Source organism: Phyllobates terribilis, unplaced genomic scaffold (genome assembly GCF_046119375.1).
Source record: "Phyllobates terribilis strain yellow unplaced genomic scaffold, ASM4611937v1 Scaffold_636__1_contigs__length_917067, whole genome shotgun sequence".
Lineage (NCBI taxonomy): Eukaryota > Metazoa > Chordata > Amphibia > Anura > Dendrobatidae > Phyllobates > Phyllobates terribilis.
The window spans coordinates 876864-900197 of record NW_027363396.1 but is presented as its reverse complement, the minus strand read 5'-3'; the positions used below and the strand labels follow the sequence as shown (position 1 = coordinate 900197).

The following is a 23334-nucleotide window of genomic DNA, read 5'->3' as shown; positions in this document are numbered from 1 at the left end:
GGTTCTCTTTTATAGTCTGCAGGCATTAAATGAAAGAAGTCAGTGTTCCAGCAGAAGGAGACAACGTTTCAGAAAAGGCATTGTAGCAAACCAAAAAAGAAATTTTAAGCGCAGCAGAGTAACCAGCGCACATACCTGTTAGCTCAGGTGAGTTTAAAAGGCTGCTGTTGATAACAAGGGCATTTGCTAAATAGATGGTGTGTGTGCAACAATATACTGAAAGGTCAATTATATTGTGCAGCTTATCTCACCACCTGTAGTTATTTAGGTGAAAGCTCCAAAATGCTTGCCTAATATGTCTGTTTATCCAAAAGGAAGTAAAAAGGGAGAGCTAGAAAGATAGCATTGCATCACATTACATGGCAATGCAATGCACAGTTGCTGAAGTTGAACCAAAATGAGCTTGTAATCTGGCTTCTGCAACTTTGAACATGAAAAATCCAATGAGGAGAAGAAAAGCAAAGCCAAAGAGTCCATCCCAAAATCCGACAAACAAGCAAAATGAACAAAAAACATTGAATTCAATTCTTTCTGATTTTAGAAACTGCATTAAAGAAGGGGTGCACCGGTCCTGGAGATACTGCAATACCAGGTCAATGCGTGGAGTGGACAGAGCAAGCTCTTTTTCCATCTCCCTGTTCTAAAAATCCATTTAATATATGGTCCCCAGATAGGGGACGTATCAGATATTAAACTGATAAGAACAGATACTACACTTGATCTTAGCCAAAAGGCCGAGAAGCGATAACCAGAATTGGTTTCAAACTACGGAGCCACCCAAGGATCCTGAAAAGTCCATTTGTGGAGATGAGCTCCTGGACTCCCGTTAAGAAGACATGTTGTCAACCTCTAGATCCCTTACATGCCTGCACTTTTCGGCTTGCTGCTGCTGCAATCCACGCGTTTTAGATCTGCATAACTCCACCTCTTTAAACACAGCACCTTCACCCCCTGCTGTTCCCACCCGCCTCAACACCGTTGGAAGGGAGGAGAACCAATTAAGGCGGGGGGTGGGGTGGAACGAGCAGCTGTCTACCCTTAGCAGGAGGGCTCCTGATTACATACCTCTCCTGCTGCTGCTGCTGCTGGCTGTCCAGCAGCAGACTGAAGGTGGCTGCTGCTGTGCACAGGTATATAAAGGCTCAGAGCCTATTATGACACGCGCAGCCAGCGTTCCATTGCCACATTCCATCTACTGCAGGCAGGATACCTGGCTGGCTGAATGTCGCTGAGAAGCTCACAGAGACCGCCATAAGCAACAGTTTAACAGAATGCCACAGACTAATCAACCAAACTTTTTGGGTTGGGTTCTCTTTTATAGTCTGCAGGCATTAAATGAAAGAAGTCAGTGTTCCAGCAGAAGGAGACAACGTTTCAGAAAAGGCATTGTAGCAAACCAAAAAAGAAATTTTAAGCGCAGCAGAGTAACCAGCGCACATACCTGTTAGCTCAGGTGAGTTTAAAAGGCTGCTGTTGATAACAAGGGCATTTGCTAAATAGATGGTGTGTGTGCAACAATATACTGAAAGGTCAATTATATTGTGCAGCTTATCTCACCACCTGTAGTTATTTAGGTGAAAGCTCCAAAATGCTTGCCTAATATGTCTGTTTATCCAAAAGGAAGTAAAAAGGGAGAGCTAGAAAGATAGCATTGCATCACATTACATGGCAATGCAATGCACAGTTGCTGAAGTTGAACCAAAATGAGCTTGTAATCTGGCTTCTGCAACTTTGAACATGAAAAATCCAATGAGGAGAAGAAAAGCAAAGCCAAAGAGTCCATCCCAAAATCCGACAAACAAGCAAAATGAACAAAAAACATTGAATTCAATTCTTTCTGATTTTAGAAACTGCATTAAAGAAGGGGTGCACCGGTCCTGGAGATACTGCAATACCAGGTCAATGCGTGGAGTGGACAGAGCAAGCTCTTTTTCCATCTCCCTGTTCTAAAAATCCATTTAATATATGGTCCCCAGATAGGGGACGTATCAGATATTAAACTGATAAGAACAGATACTACACTTGATCTTAGCCAAAAGGCCGAGAAGCGATAACCAGAATTGGTTTCAAACTACGGAGCCACCCAAGGATCCTGAAAAGTCCATTTGTGGAGATGAGCTCCTGGACTCCCGTTAAGAAGACATGTTGTCAACCTCTAGATCCCTTACATGCCTGCACTTTTCGGCTTGCTGCTGCTGCAATCCACGCGTTTTAGATCTGCATAACTCCACCTCTTTAAACACAGCACCTTCACCCCCTGCTGTTCCCACCCGCCTCAACACCGTTGGAAGGGAGGAGAACCAATTAAGGCGGGGGGTGGGGTGGAACGAGCAGCTGTCTACCCTTAGCAGGAGGGTTCCTGATTACATACCTCTCCTGCTGCTGCTGCTGCTGGCTGTCCAGCAGCAGACTGAAGGTGGCTGCTGCTGTGCACAGGTATATAAAGGCTCAGAGCCTATTATGACACGCGCAGCCAGCGTTCCATTGCCACATTCCATCTACTGCAGGCAGGATACCTGGCTGGCTGAATGTCGCTGAGAAGCTCACAGAGACCGCCATAAGCAACAGTTTAACAGAATGCCACAGACTAATCAACCAAACTTTTTGGGTTGGGTTCTCTTTTATAGTCTGCAGGCATTAAATGAAAGAAGTCAGTGTTCCAGCAGAAGGAGACAACGTTTCAGAAAAGGCATTGTAGCAAACCAAAAAAGAAATTTTAAGCGCAGCAGAGTAACCAGCGCACATACCTGTTAGCTCAGGTGAGTTTAAAAGGCTGCTGTTGATAACAAGGGCATTTGCTAAATAGATGGTGTGTGTGCAACAATATACTGAAAGGTCAATTATATTGTGCAGCTTATCTCACCACCTGTAGTTATTTAGGTGAAAGCTCCAAAATGCTTGCCTAATATGTCTGTTTATCCAAAAGGAAGTAAAAAGGGAGAGCTAGAAAGATAGCATTGCATCACATTACATGGCAATGCAATGCACAGTTGCTGAAGTTGAACCAAAATGAGCTTGTAATCTGGCTTCTGCAACTTTGAACATGAAAAATCCAATGAGGAGAAGAAAAGCAAAGCCAAAGAGTCCATCCCAAAATCCGACAAACAAGCAAAATGAACAAAAAACATTGAATTCAATTCTTTCTGATTTTAGAAACTGCATTAAAGAAGGGGTGCACCGGTCCTGGAGATACTGCAATACCAGGTCAATGCGTGGAGTGGACAGAGCAAGCTCTTTTTCCATCTCCCTGTTCTAAAAATCCATTTAATATATGGTCCCCAGATAGGGGACGTATCAGATATTAAACTGATAAGAACAGATACTACACTTGATCTTAGCCAAAAGGCCGAGAAGCGATAACCAGAATTGGTTTCAAACTACGGAGCCACCCAAGGATCCTGAAAAGTCCATTTGTGGAGATGAGCTCCTGGACTCCCGTTAAGAAGACATGTTGTCAACCTCTAGATCCCTTACATGCCTGCACTTTTCGGCTTGCTGCTGCTGCAATCCACGCGTTTTAGATCTGCATAACTCCACCTCTTTAAACACAGCACCTTCACCCCCTGCTGTTCCCACCCGCCTCAACACCGTTGGAAGGGAGGAGAACCAATTAAGGCGGGGGGTGGGGTGGAACGAGCAGCTGTCTACCCTTAGCAGGAGGGCTCCTGATTACATACCTCTCCTGCTGCTGCTGCTGCTGGCTGTCCAGCAGCAGACTGAAGGTGGCTGCTGCTGTGCACAGGTATATAAAGGCTCAGAGCCTATTATGACACGCGCAGCCAGCGTTCCATTGCCACATTCCATCTACTGCAGGCAGGATACCTGGCTGGCTGAATGTCGCTGAGAAGCTCACAGAGACCGCCATAAGCAACAGTTTAACAGAATGCCACAGACTAATCAACCAAACTTTTTGGGTTGGGTTCTCTTTTATAGTCTGCAGGCATTAAATGAAAGAAGTCAGTGTTCCAGCAGAAGGAGACAACGTTTCAGAAAAGGCATTGTAGCAAACCAAAAAAGAAATTTTAAGCGCAGCAGAGTAACCAGCGCACATACCTGTTAGCTCAGGTGAGTTTAAAAGGCTGCTGTTGATAACAAGGGCATTTGCTAAATAGATGGTGTGTGTGCAACAATATACTGAAAGGTCAATTATATTGTGCAGCTTATCTCACCACCTGTAGTTATTTAGGTGAAAGCTCCAAAATGCTTGCCTAATATGTCTGTTTATCCAAAAGGAAGTAAAAAGGGAGAGCTAGAAAGATAGCATTGCATCACATTACATGGCAATGCAATGCACAGTTGCTGAAGTTGAACCAAAATGAGCTTGTAATCTGGCTTCTGCAACTTTGAACATGAAAAATCCAATGAGGAGAAGAAAAGCAAAGCCAAAGAGTCCATCCCAAAATCCGACAAACAAGCAAAATGAACAAAAAACATTGAATTCAATTCTTTCTGATTTTAGAAACTGCATTAAAGAAGGGGTGCACCGGTCCTGGAGATACTGCAATACCAGGTCAATGCGTGGAGTGGACAGAGCAAGCTCTTTTTCCATCTCCCTGTTCTAAAAATCCATTTAATATATGGTCCCCAGATAGGGGACGTATCAGATATTAAACTGATAAGAACAGATACTACACTTGATCTTAGCCAAAAGGCCGAGAAGCGATAACCAGAATTGGTTTCAAACTACGGAGCCACCCAAGGATCCTGAAAAGTCCATTTGTGGAGATGAGCTCCTGGACTCCCGTTAAGAAGACATGTTGTCAACCTCTAGATCCCTTACATGCCTGCACTTTTCGGCTTGCTGCTGCTGCAATCCACGCGTTTTAGATCTGCATAACTCCACCTCTTTAAACACAGCACCTTCACCCCCTGCTGTTCCCACCCGCCTCAACACCGTTGGAAGGGAGGAGAACCAATTAAGGCGGGGGGTGGGGTGGAACGAGCAGCTGTCTACCCTTAGCAGGAGGGCTCCTGATTACATACCTCTTCTGCTGCTGCTGCTGCTGGCTGTCCAGCAGCAGACTGAAGGTGGCTGCTGCTGTGCACAGGTATATAAAGGCTCAGAGCCTATTATGACACGCGCAGCCAGCGTTCCATTGCCACATTCCATCTACTGCAGGCAGGATACCTGGCTGGCTGAATGTCGCTGAGAATCTCACAGAGACCGCCATAAGCAACAGTTTAACAGAATGCCACAGACTAATCAACCAAACTTTTTGGGTTGGGTTCTCTTTTATAGTCTGCAGGCATTAAATGAAAGAAGTCAGTGTTCCAGCAGAAGGAGACAACGTTTCAGAAAAGGCATTGTAGCAAACCAAAAAAGAAATTTTAAGCGCAGCAGAGTAACCAGCGCACATACCTGTTAGCTCAGGTGAGTTTAAAAGGCTGCTGTTGATAACAAGGGCATTTGCTAAATAGATGGTGTGTGTGCAACAATATACTGAAAGGTCAATTATATTGTGCAGCTTATCTCACCACCTGTAGTTATTTAGGTGAAAGCTCCAAAATGCTTGCCTAATATGTCTGTTTATCCAAAAGGAAGTAAAAATGGAGAGCTAGAAAGATAGCATTGCATCACATTACATGGCAATGCAATGCACAGTTGCTGAAGTTGAACCAAAATGAGCTTGTAATCTGGCTTCTGCAACTTTGAACATGAAAAATCCAATGAGGAGAAGAAAAGCAAAGCCAAAGAGTCCATCCCAAAATCCGACAAACAAGCAAAATGAACAAAAAACATTGAATTCAATTCTTTCTGATTTTAGAAACTGCATTAAAGAAGGGGTGCACCGGTCCTGGAGATACTGCAATACCAGGTCAATGCGTGGAGTGGACAGAGCAAGCTCTTTTTCCATCTCCCTGTTCTAAAAATCCATTTAATATATGGTCCCCAGATAGGGGACGTATCAGATATTAAACTGATAAGAACAGATTTTTTTTTTTTTTTTTTTTCCACTCAGATTACAAGTCCCATATTTACCATTTCATGCTTTGCAATGATTTCCAAATGGTATTAGGTTGTTATCCATCATTGTGGGTCATATATCCATTTTTCCAATCTTATTTTATATATATACGTTTATATTATCACAATACAGTTATTCCATATTCTTTACATCACAACATTACAATCTTTACCATTACGATTTAAGGCAACATTCCTCTCTTCAGGCCATATGCTGCCAAGGCATTCAAAAGCCTTCCATCCAGAAACCGACCATCCCAAGCTTCTTCTACCTCTTTAGCCAACGACTGAGGTATTCTGTAAGTTGAAAAAAAACGATGCATATCGCTATAAATGTTATTCCACACTTTGCGCCTTAGACTAGCCTGACTCCCCCCTTCACAACTCTCTAGCATTTTCAACACTTCTTGTCTCTCCTCCATCTCCCTCATATTTTTTTCTGAAACATCCTTTGCTTTACTAGAGTCCTTCCCAGATGACAAAACTCCTTCAATTTCTTCTCTGGCTTCACATGCGACATCCTCTCTTTCTTCTTCACTAGTTTCTTCACCCTCCTCCTCCTCTTCCATATTACTTACAGCACCTTCCTTTTCATCCTGACTGGAGGACTCACTTTCCTCCTGATCTTCTGACTCCCTATCCACCTTCACTTCTTCTTCCAAGCTAGTATTTTCAATCTCAACGTCTGTGATATCACTCTCAGTATCTTCTTCCATATGATCACCTTCTTTTCTTATATCTCTTATTTGTTCCTCCTTCTTTTGAGATATGTTCTCTTCCGTTTCATCATGGGGGGCAGCTTCAGACTCTTCTTCTTTTCCATCTTCCTTGTCAACTGACTTCTCCTCCCTTTTATTGACAGGACAGCAATCATATAAATGACCACTGCCACCACATAGATTACATTTCTTACTTTTTTCACAATTCTCTGCCTTATGTCCCACTTCTTCACACTTGGCACACCACTGTAATGTACAGGAATCCTTTTCATGGCCATACTGTTTACAACGCCTACAAAACTTCGGCATACCTGTAAAGAACATATCTCCATTAACTGTCCCGATTTTGAATCTACTTGGTGGGAGTACCACAACACCATCCGAACTTTCCTTGAACTTGACCAGGAACCTCCACCTCGTGGTCCAAAAACCATATCGGTTAAACATTTTGCCAGCAGAACTCACTTTCTCACAGTACCGGGATAAAAAGGTCATGATCTCTTCTTCCAATATGAAAGGACTATACATCCTTATTACTATTAGCCTTTCCTTCCTAGGAAAATGCGACACAAAAAAAACACCTTCAAGTATCGACTCTTCCTTCACTAGATCCATTCTCTTCCAAAAGTCAGAAAAGATATCTTCTGAACAAAAAATAACATCATATATCCCTCTCTTCGGGAACTCCAACATAGACAAAACTTGTTCCATTTGAACTTCCAATAGTCCAAACAAAATCTTCTCTACCAAAAAAAACAAGCCAGACTTCTTCTTCTCTGGATCCAAAAAAATAAACCGCACTGCATTCTTCAGTCTTGCAAAAACTGGGACCTCTTCACAGGTCAGCATATTTGGGCTTCTCCCGTCCATATCTTCACACCAAACGTGGCAAAAATCCTCCTCGCCTACTTAAAAAAAGCAGGCAGGCTGATCGCCCCTCGTTGCCCAGGGACTAATCCGACTCCCCAAAAGCAGCAAGGGGGTGAAGCCGCACTGCTACATGCAGCGATCCCAAGAGGCCAAGGAGCCGGGTACCCAAGGCACCTCTCAGCCAAGACCAAGGCAGCAACCGGTAGATCACTGCACTTGATCTTAGCCAAAAGGCCGAGAAGCGATAACCAGAATTGGTTTCAAACTACGGAGCCACCCAAGGATCCTGAAAAGTCCATTTGTGGAGATGAGCTCCTGGACTCCCGTTAAGAAGACATGTTGTCAACCTCTAGATCCCTTACATGCCTGCACTTTTCGGCTTGCTGCTGCTGCAATCCACGCGTTTTAGATCTGCATAACTCCACCTCTTTAAACACAGCACCTTCACCCCCTGCTGTTCCCACCCGCCTCAACACCGTTGGAAGGGAGGAGAACCAATTAAGGCGGGGGGTGGGGTGGAACGAGCAGCTGTCTACCCTTAGCAGGAGGGCTCCTGATTACATACCTCTCCTGCTGCTGCTGCTGCTGGCTGTCCAGCAGCAGACTGAAGGTGGCTGCTGCTGTGCACAGGTATATAAAGGCTCAGAGCCTATTATGACACGCGCAGCCAGCGTTCCATTGCCACATTCCATCTACTGCAGGCAGGATACCTGGCTGGCTGAATGTCGCTGAGAAGCTCACAGAGACCGCCATAAGCAACAGTTTAACAGAATGCCACAGACTAATCAACCAAACTTTTTGGGTTGGGTTCTCTTTTATAGTCTGCAGGCATTAAATGAAAGAAGTCAGTGTTCCAGCAGAAGGAGACAACGTTTCAGAAAAGGCATTGTAGCAAACCAAAAAAGAAATTTTAAGCGCAGCAGAGTAACCAGCGCACATACCTGTTAGCTCAGGTGAGTTTAAAAGGCTGCTGTTGATAACAAGGGCATTTGCTAAATAGATGGTGTGTGTGCAACAATATACTGAAAGGTCAATTATATTGTGCAGCTTATCTCACCACCTGTAGTTATTTAGGTGAAAGCTCCAAAATGCTTGCCTAATATGTCTGTTTATCCAAAAGGAAGTAAAAAGGGAGAGCTAGAAAGATAGCATTGCATCACATTACATGGCAATGCAATGCACAGTTGCTGAAGTTGAACCAAAATGAGCTTGTAATCTGGCTTCTGCAACTTTGAACATGAAAAATCCAATGAGGAGAAGAAAAGCAAAGCCAAAGAGTCCATCCCAAAATCCGACAAACAAGCAAAATGAACAAAAAACATTGAATTCAATTCTTTCTGATTTTAGAAACTGCATTAAAGAAGGGGTGCACCGGTCCTGGAGATACTGCAATACCAGGTCAATGCGTGGAGTGGACAGAGCAAGCTCTTTTTCCATCTCCCTGTTCTAAAAATCCATTTAATATATGGTCCCCAGATAGGGGACGTATCAGATATTAAACTGATAAGAACAGATACTACACTTGATCTTAGCCAAAAGGCCGAGAAGCGATAACCAGAATTGGTTTCAAACTACGGAGCCACCCAAGGATCCTGAAAAGTCCATTTGTGGAGATGAGCTCCTGGACTCCCGTTAAGAAGACATGTTGTCAACCTCTAGATCCCTTACATGCCTGCACTTTTCGGCTTGCTGCTGCTGCAATCCACGCGTTTTAGATCTGCATAACTCCACCTCTTTAAACACAGCACCTTCACCCCCTGCTGTTCCCACCCGCCTCAACACCGTTGGAAGGGAGGAGAACCAATTAAGGCGGGGGGTGGGGTGGAACGAGCAGCTGTCTACCCTTAGCAGGAGGGCTCCTGATTACATACCTCTTCTGCTGCTGCTGCTGCTGGCTGTCCAGCAGCAGACTGAAGGTGGCTGCTGCTGTGCACAGGTATATAAAGGCTCAGAGCCTATTATGACACGCGCAGCCAGCGTTCCATTGCCACATTCCATCTACTGCAGGCAGGATACCTGGCTGGCTGAATGTCGCTGAGAAGCTCACAGAGACCGCCATAAGCAACAGTTTAACAGAATGCCACAGACTAATCAACCAAACTTTTTGGGTTGGGTTCTCTTTTATAGTCTGCAGGCATTAAATGAAAGAAGTCAGTGTTCCAGCAGAAGGAGACAACGTTTCAGAAAAGGCATTGTAGCAAACCAAAAAAGAAATTTTAAGCGCAGCAGAGTAACCAGCGCACATACCTGTTAGCTCAGGTGAGTTTAAAAGGCTGCTGTTGATAACAAGGGCATTTGCTAAATAGATGGTGTGTGTGCAACAATATACTGAAAGGTCAATTATATTGTGCAGCTTATCTCACCACCTGTAGTTATTTAGGTGAAAGCTCCAAAATGCTTGCCTAATATGTCTGTTTATCCAAAAGGAAGTAAAAATGGAGAGCTAGAAAGATAGCATTGCATCACATTACATGGCAATGCAATGCACAGTTGCTGAAGTTGAACCAAAATGAGCTTGTAATCTGGCTTCTGCAACTTTGAACATGAAAAATCCAATGAGGAGAAGAAAAGCAAAGCCAAAGAGTCCATCCCAAAATCCGACAAACAAGCAAAATGAACAAAAAACATTGAATTCAATTCTTTCTGATTTTAGAAACTGCATTAAAGAAGGGGTGCACCGGTCCTGGAGATACTGCAATACCAGGTCAATGCGTGGAGTGGACAGAGCAAGCTCTTTTTCCATCTCCCTGTTCTAAAAATCCATTTAATATATGGTCCCCAGATAGGGGACGTATCAGATATTAAACTGATAAGAACAGATTTTTTTTTTTTTTTTTTTTCCACTCAGATTACAAGTCCCATATTTACCATTTCATGCTTTGCAATGATTTCCAAATGGTATTAGGTTGTTATCCATCATTGTGGGTCATATATCCATTTTTCCAATCTTATTTTATATATATACGTTTATATTATCACAATACAGTTATTCCATATTCTTTACATCACAACATTACAATCTTTACCATTACGATTTAAGGCAACATTCCTCTCTTCAGGCCATATGCTGCCAAGGCATTCAAAAGCCTTCCATCCAGAAACCGACCATCCCAAGCTTCTTCTACCTCTTTAGCCAACGACTGAGGTATTCTGTAAGTTGAAAAAAAACGATGCATATCGCTATAAATGTTATTCCACACTTTGCGCCTTAGACTAGCCTGACTCCCCCCTTCACAACTCTCTAGCATTTTCAACACTTCTTGTCTCTCCTCCATCTCCCTCATATTTTTTTCTGAAACATCCTTTGCTTTACTAGAGTCCTTCCCAGATGACAAAACTCCTTCAATTTCTTCTCTGGCTTCACATGCGACATCCTCTCTTTCTTCTTCACTAGTTTCTTCACCCTCCTCCTCCTCTTCCATATTACTTACAGCACCTTCCTTTTCATCCTGACTGGAGGACTCACTTTCCTCCTGATCTTCTGACTCCCTATCCACCTTCACTTCTTCTTCCAAGCTAGTATTTTCAATCTCAACGTCTGTGATATCACTCTCAGTATCTTCTTCCATATGATCACCTTCTTTTCTTATATCTCTTATTTGTTCCTCCTTCTTTTGAGATATGTTCTCTTCCGTTTCATCATGGGGGGCAGCTTCAGACTCTTCTTCTTTTCCATCTTCCTTGTCAACTGACTTCTCCTCCCTTTTATTGACAGGACAGCAATCATATAAATGACCACTGCCACCACATAGATTACATTTCTTACTTTTTTCACAATTCTCTGCCTTATGTCCCACTTCTTCACACTTGGCACACCACTGTAATGTACAGGAATCCTTTTCATGGCCATACTGTTTACAACGCCTACAAAACTTCGGCATACCTGTAAAGAACATATCTCCATTAACTGTCCCGATTTTGAATCTACTTGGTGGGAGTACCACAACACCATCCGAACTTTCCTTGAACTTGACCAGGAACCTCCACCTCGTGGTCCAAAAACCATATCGGTTAAACATTTTGCCAGCAGAACTCACTTTCTCACAGTACCGGGATAAAAAGGTCATGATCTCTTCTTCCAATATGAAAGGACTATACATCCTTATTACTATTAGCCTTTCCTTCCTAGGAAAATGCGACACAAAAAAAACACCTTCAAGTATCGACTCTTCCTTCACTAGATCCATTCTCTTCCAAAAGTCAGAAAAGATATCTTCTGAACAAAAAATAACATCATATATCCCTCTCTTCGGGAACTCCAACATAGACAAAACTTGTTCCATTTGAACTTCCAATAGTCCAAACAAAATCTTCTCTACCAAAAAAAACAAGCCAGACTTCTTCTTCTCTGGATCCAAAAAAATAAACCGCACTGCATTCTTCAGTCTTGCAAAAACTGGGACCTCTTCACAGGTCAGCATATTTGGGCTTCTCCCGTCCATATCTTCACACCAAACGTGGCAAAAATCCTCCTCGCCTACTTAAAAAAAGCAGGCAGGCTGATCGCCCCTCGTTGCCCAGGGACTAATCCGACTCCCCAAAAGCAGCAAGGGGGTGAAGCCGCACTGCTACATGCAGCGATCCCAAGAGGCCAAGGAGCCGGGTACCCAAGGCACCTCTCAGCCAAGACCAAGGCAGCAACCGGTAGATCACTGCACTTGATCTTAGCCAAAAGGCCGAGAAGCGATAACCAGAATTGGTTTCAAACTACGGAGCCACCCAAGGATCCTGAAAAGTCCATTTGTGGAGATGAGCTCCTGGACTCCCGTTAAGAAGACATGTTGTCAACCTCTAGATCCCTTACATGCCTGCACTTTTCGGCTTGCTGCTGCTGCAATCCACGCGTTTTAGATCTGCATAACTCCACCTCTTTAAACACAGCACCTTCACCCCCTGCTGTTCCCACCCGCCTCAACACCGTTGGAAGGGAGGAGAACCAATTAAGGCGGGGGGTGGGGTGGAACGAGCAGCTGTCTACCCTTAGCAGGAGGGCTCCTGATTACATACCTCTCCTGCTGCTGCTGCTGCTGGCTGTCCAGCAGCAGACTGAAGGTGGCTGCTGCTGTGCACAGGTATATAAAGGCTCAGAGCCTATTATGACACGCGCAGCCAGCGTTCCATTGCCACATTCCATCTACTGCAGGCAGGATACCTGGCTGGCTGAATGTCGCTGAGAAGCTCACAGAGACCGCCATAAGCAACAGTTTAACAGAATGCCACAGACTAATCAACCAAACTTTTTGGGTTGGGTTCTCTTTTATAGTCTGCAGGCATTAAATGAAAGAAGTCAGTGTTCCAGCAGAAGGAGACAACGTTTCAGAAAAGGCATTGTAGCAAACCAAAAAAGAAATTTTAAGCGCAGCAGAGTAACCAGCGCACATACCTGTTAGCTCAGGTGAGTTTAAAAGGCTGCTGTTGATAACAAGGGCATTTGCTAAATAGATGGTGTGTGTGCAACAATATACTGAAAGGTCAATTATATTGTGCAGCTTATCTCACCACCTGTAGTTATTTAGGTGAAAGCTCCAAAATGCTTGCCTAATATGTCTGTTTATCCAAAAGGAAGTAAAAAGGGAGAGCTAGAAAGATAGCATTGCATCACATTACATGGCAATGCAATGCACAGTTGCTGAAGTTGAACCAAAATGAGCTTGTAATCTGGCTTCTGCAACTTTGAACATGAAAAATCCAATGAGGAGAAGAAAAGCAAAGCCAAAGAGTCCATCCCAAAATCCGACAAACAAGCAAAATGAACAAAAAACATTGAATTCAATTCTTTCTGATTTTAGAAACTGCATTAAAGAAGGGGTGCACCGGTCCTGGAGATACTGCAATACCAGGTCAATGCGTGGAGTGGACAGAGCAAGCTCTTTTTCCATCTCCCTGTTCTAAAAATCCATTTAATATATGGTCCCCAGATAGGGGACGTATCAGATATTAAACTGATAAGAACAGATACTACACTTGATCTTAGCCAAAAGGCCGAGAAGCGATAACCAGAATTGGTTTCAAACTACGGAGCCACCCAAGGATCCTGAAAAGTCCATTTGTGGAGATGAGCTCCTGGACTCCCGTTAAGAAGACATGTTGTCAACCTCTAGATCCCTTACATGCCTGCACTTTTCGGCTTGCTGCTGCTGCAATCCACGCGTTTTAGATCTGCATAACTCCACCTCTTTAAACACAGCACCTTCACCCCCTGCTGTTCCCACCCGCCTCAACACCGTTGGAAGGGAGGAGAACCAATTAAGGCAGGGGGTGGGGTGGAACGAGCAGCTGTCTACCCTTAGCAGGAGGGCTCCTGATTACATACCTCTCCTGCTGCTGCTGCTGCTGGCTGTCCAGCAGCAGACTGAAGGTGGCTGCTGCTGTGCACAGGTATATAAAGGCTCAGAGCCTATTATGACACGCGCAGCCAGCGTTCCATTGCCACATTCCATCTACTGCAGGCAGGATACCTGGCTGGCTGAATGTCGCTGAGAAGCTCACAGAGACCGCCATAAGCAACAGTTTAACAGAATGCCACAGACTAATCAACCAAACTTTTTGGGTTGGGTTCTCTTTTATAGTCTGCAGGCATTAAATGAAAGAAGTCAGTGTTCCAGCAGAAGGAGACAACGTTTCAGAAAAGGCATTGTAGCAAACCAAAAAAGAAATTTTAAGCGCAGCAGAGTAACCAGCGCACATACCTGTTAGCTCAGGTGAGTTTAAAAGGCTGCTGTTGATAACAAGGGCATTTGCTAAATAGATGGTGTGTGTGCAACAATATACTGAAAGGTCAATTATATTGTGCAGCTTATCTCACCACCTGTAGTTATTTAGGTGAAAGCTCCAAAATGCTTGCCTAATATGTCTGTTTATCCAAAAGGAAGTAAAAAGGGAGAGCTAGAAAGATAGCATTGCATCACATTACATGGCAATGCAATGCACAGTTGCTGAAGTTGAACCAAAATGAGCTTGTAATCTGGCTTCTGCAACTTTGAACATGAAAAATCCAATGAGGAGAAGAAAAGCAAAGCCAAAGAGTCCATCCCAAAGTCCGACAAACAAGCAAAATGAACAAAAAACATTGAATTCAATTCTTTCTGATTTTAGAAACTGCATTAAAGAAGGGGTGCACCGGTCCTGGAGATACTGCAATACCAGGTCAATGCGTGGAGTGGACAGAGCAAGCTCTTTTTCCATCTCCCTGTTCTAAAAATCCATTTAATATATGGTCCCCAGATAGGGGACGTATCAGATATTAAACTGATAAGAACAGATACTACACTTGATCTTAGCCAAAAGGCCGAGAAGCGATAACCAGAATTGGTTTCAAACTACGGAGCCACCCAAGGATCCTGAAAAGTCCATTTGTGGAGATGATCTCCTGGACTCCCGTTAAGAAGACATGTTGTCAACCTCTAGATCCCTTACATGCCTGCACTTTTCGGCTTGCTGCTGCTGCAATCCACGCGTTTTAGATCTGCATAACTCCACCTCTTTAAACACAGCACCTTCACCCCCTGCTGTTCCCACCCGCCTCAACACCGTTGGAAGGGAGGAGAACCAATTAAGGCGGGGGGTGGGGTGGAACGAGCAGCTGTCTACCCTTAGCAGGAGGGCTCCTGATTACATACCTCTCCTGCTGCTGCTGCTGCTGGCTGTCCAGCAGCAGACTGAAGGTGGCTGCTGCTGTGCACAGGTATATAAAGGCTCAGAGCCTATTATGACACGCGCAGCCAGCGTTCCATTGCCACATTCCATCTACTGCAGGCAGGATACCTGGCTGGCTGAATGTCGCTGAGAAGCTCACAGAGACCGCCATAAGCAACAGTTTAACAGAATGCCACAGACTAATCAACCAAACTTTTTGGGTTGGGTTCTCTTTTATAGTCTGCAGGCATTAAATGAAAGAAGTCAGTGTTCCAGCAGAAGGAGACAACGTTTCAGAAAAGGCATTGTAGCAAACCAAAAAAGAAATTTTAAGCGCAGCAGAGTAACCAGCGCACATACCTGTTAGCTCAGGTGAGTTTAAAAGGCTGCTGTTGATAACAAGGGCATTTGCTAAATAGATGCTGTGTGTGCAACAATATACTGAAAGGTCAATTATATTGTGCAGCTTATCTCACCACCTGTAGTTATTTAGGTGAAAGCTCCAAAATGCTTGCCTAATATGTCTGTTTATCCAAAAGGAAGTAAAAAGGGAGAGCTAGAAAGATAGCATTGCATCACATTACATGGCAATGCAATGCACAGTTGCTGAAGTTGAACCAAAATGAGCTTGTAATCTGGCTTCTGCAACTTTGAACATGAAAAATCCAATGAGGAGAAGAAAAGCAAAGCCAAAGAGTCCATCCCAAAATCCGACAAACAAGCAAAATGAACAAAAAACATTGAATTCAATTCTTTCTGATTTTAGAAACTGCATTAAAGAAGGGGTGCACCGGTCCTGGAGATACTGCAATACCAGGTCAATGCGTGGAGTGGACAGAGCAAGCTCTTTTTCCATCTCCCTGTTCTAAAAATCCATTTAATATATGGTCCCCAGATAGGGGACGTATCAGATATTAAACTGATAAGAACAGATACTACACTTGATCTTAGCCAAAAGGCCGAGAAGCGATAACCAGAATTGGTTTCAAACTACGGAGCCACCCAAGGATCCTGAAAAGTCCATTTGTGGAGATGAGCTCCTGGACTCCCGTTAAGAAGACATGTTGTCAACCTCTAGATCCCTTACATGCCTGCACTTTTCGGCTTGCTGCTGCTGCAATCCACGCGTTTTAGATCTGCATAACTCCACCTCTTTAAACACAGCACCTTCACCCCCTGCTGTTCCCACCCGCCTCAACACCGTTGGAAGGGAGGAGAACCAATTAAGGCGGGGGGTGGGGTGGAACGAGCAGCTGTCTACCCTTAGCAGGAGGGCTCCTGATTACATACCTCTCCTGCTGCTGCTGCTGCTGGCTGTCCAGCAGCAGACTGAAGGTGGCTGCTGCTGTGCACAGGTATATAAAGGCTCAGAGCCTATTATGACACGCGCAGCCAGCGTTCCATTGCCACATTCCATCTACTGCAGGCAGGATACCTGGCTGGCTGAATGTCGCTGAGAAGCTCACAGAGACCGCCATAAGCAACAGTTTAACAGAATGCCACAGACTAATCAACCAAACTTTTTGGGTTGGGTTCTCTTTTATAGTCTGCAGGCATTAAATGAAAGAAGTCAGTGTTCCAGCAGAGGGAGACAACGTTTCAGAAAAGGCATTGTAGCAAACCAAAAAAGAAATTTTAAGCGCAGCAGAGTAACCAGCGCACATACCTGTTAGCTCAGGTGAGTTTAAAAGGCTGCTGTTGATAACAAGGGCATTTGCTAAATAGATGGTGTGTGTGCAACAATATACTGAAAGGTCAATTATATTGTGCAGCTTATCTCACCACCTGTAGTTATTTAGGTGAAAGCTCCAAAATGCTTGCCTAATATGTCTGTTTATCCAAAAGGAAGTAAAAAGGGAGAGCTAGAAAGATAGCATTGCATCACATTACATGGCAATGCAATGCACAGTTGCTGAAGTTGAACCAAAATGAGCTTGTAATCTGGCTTCTGCAACTTTGAACATGAAAAATCCAATGAGGAGAAGAAAAGCAAAGCCAAAGAGTCCATCCCAAAATCCGACAAACAAGCAAAATGAACAAAAAACATTGAATTCAATTCTTTCTGATTTTAGAAACTGCATTAAAGAAGGGGTGCACCGGTCCTGGAGATACTGCAATACCAGGTCAATGCGTGGAGTGGACAGAGCAAGCTCTTTTTCCATCTCCCTGTTCTAAAAATCCATTTAATATATGGTCCCCAGATAGGGGACGTATCAGATATTAAACTGATAAGAACAGATTTTTTTTTTTTTTTTTTATCGAAAGCCCGAATTCGTGTACAAAACCCGAGTGCGCTTAAAAAAGTGACAAGTGCCACAAAAAAAGTGCACTAGGATGCTGGTCTTCTTGAAACCCTCTCCAAAAGGAGAAGGGTCCCCCAAACCATTCCCCGTCCCTCCGAGCCAAAAGGCCACAGCGAGGAACAGGGACAAAAAGCCACCTCCAGCCGAAGCCAGAGGCGACCCAATCTTACCCCCAGCACCTGCCCGAGTTCTCACCCGAGCAAGGCACTGGGAGCCAAAGACTGTGCTCCCCTCCCGGAAGAGGGGAGCCAACAACGCTCTCCTCCCGAAAGAGGAGAGCCAGGGGGGTTCAGGGGGGAGCGGAACCTGATGGCCACACACTCCCCCCCTAGACCTGCCAAGAGAGGAACCCGTAAGGGAACCGCATCCCGACAAAATCCTAGTAGGACGTGACACACGTGAATAAGTGGACACACAGTGACAAAGAAATTAAATAAATAGTGAAGGTTTCACAGTATAATACTGCCCGGACCTTCGACCGGGAATTGAAAAATTCCCCATCCTAAGGCCAGAAGGCCCGGAATAAGGGTGTGTGCGAAGAAAGAAAATTTGAAGTGCTTGTGCAAATGTGCCATAAACTCAAGTGGGGTTCCCAATCCCAGTGAGTTAAGGCACCCCAGGGTCACCACTCCTGGGGCACTTCACACTTCGGGCTTTCGATCTTTCCCGGCCCAATGGCGTCGATCCTGGGGGGCCATGCTTTCCACCAGATGACTATATTAGCCACCTGGCGTACTAACAAGCGCCTAAACCCCAGTGTGCATAATGTATCAATCTACTAGGGCGACCAACATCCAAAACCGCCTTTTCGAAAGATACTACACTTGATCTTAGCCAAAAGGCCGAGAAGCGATAACCAGAATTGGTTTCAAACTACGGAGCCACCCAAGGATCCTGAAAAGTCCATTTGTGGAGATGAGCTCCTGGACTCCCGTTAAGAAGACATGTTGTCAACCTCTAGATCCCTTACATGCCTGCACTTTTCGGCTTGCTGCTGCTGCAATCCACGCGTTTTAGATCTGCATAACTCCACCTCTTTAAACACAGCACCTTCACCCCCTGCTGTTCCCACCCGCCTCAACACCGTTGGAAGGGAGGAGAACCAATTAAGGCGGGGGGTGGGGTGGAACGAGCAGCTGTCTACCTTTAGCAGGAGGGCTCCTGATTACATACCTCTCCTGCTGCTGCTGCTGCTGGCTGTCCAGCAGCAGACTGAAGGTGGCTGCTGCTGTGCACAGGTATATAAAGGCTCAGAGCCTATTATGACACGCGCAGCCAGCGTTCCATTGCCACATTCCATCTACTGCAGGCAGGATACCTGGCTGGCTGAATGTCGCTGAGAAGCTCACAGAGACCGCCATAAGCAACAGTTTAACAGAATGCCACAGACTAATCAACCAAACTTTTTGGGTTGGGTTCTCTTTTGTAGTCTGCAGGCATTAAATGAAAGAAGTCAGTGTTCCAGCAGAAGGAGACAACGTTTCAGAAAAGGCATTGTAGCAAACCAAAAAAGAAATTTTAAGCGCAGCAGAGTAACCAGCGCACATACCTGTTAGCTCAGGTGAGTTTAAAAGGCTGCTGTTGATAACAAGGGCATTTGCTAAATAGATGGTGTGTGTGCAACAATATACTGAAAGGTCAATTATATTGTGCAGCTTATCTCACCACCTGTAGTTATTTAGGTGAAAGCTCCAAAATGCTTGCCTAATATGTCTGTTTATCCAAAAGGAAGTAAAAAGGGAGAGCTAGAAAGATAGCATTGCATCACATTACATGGCAATGCAATGCACAGTTGCTGAAGTTGAACCAAAATGAGCTTGTAATCTGGCTTCTGCAACTTTGAACATGAAAAATCCAATGAGGAGAAGAAAAGCAAAGCCAAAGAGTCCATCCCAAAATCCGACAAACAAGCAAAATGAACAAAAAACATTGAATTCAATTCTTTCTGATTTTAGAAACTGCATTAAAGAAGGGGTGCACCGGTCCTGGAGATACTGCAATACCAGGTCAATGCGTGGAGTGGACAGAGCAAGCTCTTTTTCCATCTCCCTGTTCTAAAAATCCATTGAATATATGGTCCCCAGATAGGGGACGTATCAGATATTAAACTGATAAGAACAGATACTACACTTGATCTTAGCCAAAAGGCCGAGAAGCGATAACCAGAATTGGTTTCAAACTACGGAGCCACCCAAGGATCCTGAAAAGTCCATTTGTGGAGATGAGCTCCTGGACTCCCGTTAAGAAGACATGTTGTCAACCTCTAGATCCCTTACATGCCTGCACTTTTCGGCTTGCTGCTGCTGCAATCCACGCGTTTTAGATCTGCATAACTCCACCTCTTTAAACACAGCACCTTCACCCCCTGCTGTTCCCACCCGCCTCAACACCGTTGGAAGGGAGGAGAACCAATTAAGGCGGGGGGTGGGGTGGAACGAGCAGCTGTCTACCCTTAGCAGGAGGGCTCCTGATTACATACCTCTCCTGCTGCTGCTGCTGCTGGCTGTCCAGCAGCAGACTGAAGGTGGCTGCTGCTGTGCACAGGTATATAAAGGCTCAGAGCCTATTATGACACGCGCAGCCAGCGTTCCATTGCCACATTCCATCTACTGCAGGCAGGATACCTGGCTGGCTGAATGTCGCTGAGAAGCTCACAGAGACCGCCATAAGCAACAGTTTAACAGAATGCCACAGACTAATCAACCAAACTTTTTGGGTTGGGTTCTCTTTTATAGTCTGCAGGCATTAAATGAAAGAAGTCAGTGTTCCAGCAGAAGGAGACAACGTTTCAGAAAAGGCATTGTAGCAAACCAAAAAAGAAATTTTAAGCGCAGCAGAGTAACCAGCGCACATACCTGTTAGCTCAGGTGAGTTTAAAAGGCTGCTGTTGATAACAAGGGCATTTGCTAAATAGATGCTGTGTGTGCAACAATATACTGAAAGGTCAATTATATTGTGCAGCTTATCTCACCACCTGTAGTTATTTAGGTGAAAGCTCCAAAATGCTTGCCTAATATGTCTGTTTATCCAAAAGGAAGTAAAAAGGGAGAGCTAGAAAGATAGCATTGCATCACATTACATGGCAATGCAATGCACAGTTGCTGAAGTTGAACCAAAATGAGCTTGTAATCTGGCTTCTGCAACTTTGAACATGAAAAATCCAATGAGGAGAAGAAAAGCAAAGCCAAAGAGTCCATCCCAAAATCCGACAAACAAGCAAAATGAACAAAAAACATTGAATTCAATTCTTTCTGATTTTAGAAACTGCATTAAAGAAGGGGTGCACCGGTCCTGGAGATACTGCAATACCAGGTCAATGCGTGGAGTGGACAGAGCAAGCTCTTTTTCCATCTCCCTGTTCTAAAAATCCATTTAATATATGGTCCCCAGATAGGGGACGTATCAGATATTAAACTGATAAGAACAGATACTACACTTGATCTTAGCCAAAAGGCCGAGAAGCGATAACCAGAATTGGTTTCAAACTACGGAGCCACCCAAGGATCCTGAAAAGTCCATTTGTGGAGATGAGCTCCTGGACTCCCGTTAAGAAGACATGTTGTCAACCTCTAGATCCCTTACATGCCTGCACTTTTCGGCTTGCTGCTGCTGCAATCCACGCGTTTTAGATCTGCATAACTCCACCTCTTTAAACACAGCACCTTCACCCCCTGCTGTTCCCACCCGCCTCAACACCGTTGGAAGGGAGGAGAACCAATTAAGGCGGGGGGTGGGGTGGAACGAGCAGCTGTCTACCCTTAGCAGGAGGGCTCCTGATTACATACCTCTCCTGCTGCTGCTGCTGCTGGCTGTCCAGCAGCAGACTGAAGGTGGCTGCTGCTGTGCACAGGTATATAAAGGCTCAGAGCCTATTATGACACGCGCAGCCAGCGTTCCATTGCCACATTCCATCTACTGCAGGCAGGATACCTGGCTGGCTGAATGTCGCTGAGAAGCTCACAGAGACCGCCATAAGCAACAGTTTAACAGAATGCCACAGACTAATCAACCAAACTTTTTGGGTTGGGTTCTCTTTTATAGTCTGCAGGCATTAAATGAAAGAAGTCAGTGTTCCAGCAGAGGGAGACAACGTTTCAGAAAAGGCATTGTAGCAAACCAAAAAAGAAATTTTAAGCGCAGCAGAGTAACCAGCGCACATACCTGTTAGCTCAGGTGAGTTTAAAAGGCTGCTGTTGATAACAAGGGCATTTGCTAAATAGATGGTGTGTGTGCAACAATATACTGAAAGGTCAATTATATTGTGCAGCTTATCTCACCACCTGTAGTTATTTAGGTGAAAGCTCCAAAATGCTTGCCTAATATGTCTGTTTATCCAAAAGGAAGTAAAAAGGGAGAGCTAGAAAGATAGCATTGCATCACATTACATGGCAATGCAATGCACAGTTGCTGAAGTTGAACCAAAATGAGCTTGTAATCTGGCTTCTGCAACTTTGAACATGAAAAATCCAATGAGGAGAAGAAAAGCAAAGCCAAAGAGTCCATCCCAAAATCCGACAAACAAGCAAAATGAACAAAAAACATTGAATTCAATTCTTTCTGATTTTAGAAACTGCATTAAAGAAGGGGTGCACCGGTCCTGGAGATACTGCAATACCAGGTCAATGCGTGGAGTGGACAGAGCAAGCTCTTTTTCCATCTCCCTGTTCTAAAAATCCATTTAATATATGGTCCCCAGATAGGGGACGTATCAGATATTAAACTGATAAGAACAGATTTTTTTTTTTTTTTTTTATCGAAAGCCCGAATTCGTGTACAAAACCCGAGTGCGCTTAAAAAAGTGACAAGTGCCACAAAAAAAGTGCACTAGGATGCTGGTCTTCTTGAAACCCTCTCCAAAAGGAGAAGGGTCCCCCAAACCATTCCCCGTCCCTCCGAGCCAAAAGGCCACAGCGAGGAACAGGGACAAAAAGCCACCTCCAGCCGAAGCCAGAGGCGACCCAATCTTACCCCCAGCACCTGCCCGAGTTCTCACCCGAGCAAGGCACTGGGAGCCAAAGACTGTGCTCCCCTCCCGGAAGAGGGGAGCCAACAACGCTCTCCTCCCGAAAGAGGAGAGCCAGGGGGGTTCAGGGGGGAGCGGAACCTGATGGCCACACACTCCCCCCCTAGACCTGCCAAGAGAGGAACCCGTAAGGGAACCGCATCCCGACAAAATCCTAGTAGGACGTGACACACGTGAATAAGTGGACACACAGTGACAAAGAAATTAAATAAATAGTGAAGGTTTCACAGTATAATACTGCCCGGACCTTCGACCGGGAATTGAAAAATTCCCCATCCTAAGGCCAGAAGGCCCGGAATAAGGGTGTGTGCGAAGAAAGAAAATTTGAAGTGCTTGTGCAAATGTGCCATAAACTCAAGTGGGGTTCCCAATCCCAGTGAGTTAAGGCACCCCAGGGTCACCACTCCTGGGGCACTTCACACTTCGGGCTTTCGATCTTTCCCGGCCCAATGGCGTCGATCCTGGGGGGCCATGCTTTCCACCAGATGACTATATTAGCCACCTGGCGTACTAACAAGCGCCTAAACCCCAGTGTGCATAATGTATCAATCTACTAGGGCGACCAACATCCAAAACCGCCTTTTCGAAAGATACTACACTTGATCTTAGCCAAAAGGCCGAGAAGCGATAACCAGAATTGGTTTCAAACTACGGAGCCACCCAAGGATCCTGAAAAGTCCATTTGTGGAGATGAGCTCCTGGACTCCCGTTAAGAAGACATGTTGTCAACCTCTAGATCCCTTACATGCCTGCACTTTTCGGCTTGCTGCTGCTGCAATCCACGCGTTTTAGATCTGCATAACTCCACCTCTTTAAACA

General features: G+C 44.7%; 14 non-coding genes and 2 pseudogenes across 14 annotated transcripts; all 16 read right to left on the bottom strand.

The window, feature by feature from the left end:
* Nucleotides 1-555: 555 nt before the first annotated feature.
* On the bottom strand, nucleotides 556-746 carry LOC141234422 (U2 spliceosomal RNA). The gene has a single exon (XR_012300401.1). It is a non-coding gene; the product is annotated as a U2 spliceosomal RNA (small nuclear RNA).
* A 1115-nt stretch (nucleotides 747-1861) lies between these two features.
* On the bottom strand, nucleotides 1862-2052 carry LOC141234421 (U2 spliceosomal RNA). Its single transcript, XR_012300400.1, has one exon. It is a non-coding gene; the product is annotated as a U2 spliceosomal RNA (small nuclear RNA).
* A 1115-nt stretch (nucleotides 2053-3167) lies between these two features.
* On the bottom strand, nucleotides 3168-3358 carry LOC141234419 (U2 spliceosomal RNA). The gene has a single exon (XR_012300398.1). It is a non-coding gene; the product is annotated as a U2 spliceosomal RNA (small nuclear RNA).
* A 1115-nt stretch (nucleotides 3359-4473) lies between these two features.
* On the bottom strand, nucleotides 4474-4664 carry LOC141234418 (U2 spliceosomal RNA). The gene has a single exon (XR_012300397.1). It is a non-coding gene; the product is annotated as a U2 spliceosomal RNA (small nuclear RNA).
* A 1115-nt stretch (nucleotides 4665-5779) lies between these two features.
* Nucleotides 5780-5962, bottom strand: LOC141234613 (U2 spliceosomal RNA). Its single transcript, XR_012300568.1, has one exon. It is a non-coding gene; the product is annotated as a U2 spliceosomal RNA (small nuclear RNA).
* A 2953-nt stretch (nucleotides 5963-8915) lies between these two features.
* Nucleotides 8916-9106, bottom strand: LOC141234416 (U2 spliceosomal RNA). The gene has a single exon (XR_012300396.1). It is a non-coding gene; the product is annotated as a U2 spliceosomal RNA (small nuclear RNA).
* Nucleotides 9107-10221: 1115 nt separating this feature from the next.
* On the bottom strand, nucleotides 10222-10404 carry LOC141234612 (U2 spliceosomal RNA). Its single transcript, XR_012300567.1, has one exon. It is a non-coding gene; the product is annotated as a U2 spliceosomal RNA (small nuclear RNA).
* A 2953-nt stretch (nucleotides 10405-13357) lies between these two features.
* Nucleotides 13358-13548, bottom strand: LOC141234415 (U2 spliceosomal RNA). The gene has a single exon (XR_012300395.1). It is a non-coding gene; the product is annotated as a U2 spliceosomal RNA (small nuclear RNA).
* A 1115-nt stretch (nucleotides 13549-14663) lies between these two features.
* LOC141234414 (U2 spliceosomal RNA) lies at nucleotides 14664-14854 on the bottom strand. The gene has a single exon (XR_012300394.1). It is a non-coding gene; the product is annotated as a U2 spliceosomal RNA (small nuclear RNA).
* A 1115-nt stretch (nucleotides 14855-15969) lies between these two features.
* Nucleotides 15970-16160, bottom strand: LOC141234413 (U2 spliceosomal RNA). Its single transcript, XR_012300393.1, has one exon. It is a non-coding gene; the product is annotated as a U2 spliceosomal RNA (small nuclear RNA).
* A 1115-nt stretch (nucleotides 16161-17275) lies between these two features.
* On the bottom strand, nucleotides 17276-17460 carry LOC141234600 (U2 spliceosomal RNA). Its single transcript, XR_012300558.1, has one exon. It is a non-coding gene; the product is annotated as a U2 spliceosomal RNA (small nuclear RNA).
* A 794-nt stretch (nucleotides 17461-18254) lies between these two features.
* On the bottom strand, nucleotides 18255-18346 carry LOC141234650 (U2 spliceosomal RNA; annotated as a pseudogene).
* A 1115-nt stretch (nucleotides 18347-19461) lies between these two features.
* Nucleotides 19462-19652, bottom strand: LOC141234463 (U2 spliceosomal RNA). Its single transcript, XR_012300442.1, has one exon. It is a non-coding gene; the product is annotated as a U2 spliceosomal RNA (small nuclear RNA).
* Nucleotides 19653-20767: 1115 nt separating this feature from the next.
* On the bottom strand, nucleotides 20768-20958 carry LOC141234412 (U2 spliceosomal RNA). Its single transcript, XR_012300392.1, has one exon. It is a non-coding gene; the product is annotated as a U2 spliceosomal RNA (small nuclear RNA).
* Nucleotides 20959-22073: 1115 nt separating this feature from the next.
* LOC141234599 (U2 spliceosomal RNA) lies at nucleotides 22074-22258 on the bottom strand. The gene has a single exon (XR_012300557.1). It is a non-coding gene; the product is annotated as a U2 spliceosomal RNA (small nuclear RNA).
* A 794-nt stretch (nucleotides 22259-23052) lies between these two features.
* LOC141234649 (U2 spliceosomal RNA) lies at nucleotides 23053-23144 on the bottom strand (annotated as a pseudogene).
* Between the last annotated feature and the right edge of the window lie 190 nt (nucleotides 23145-23334).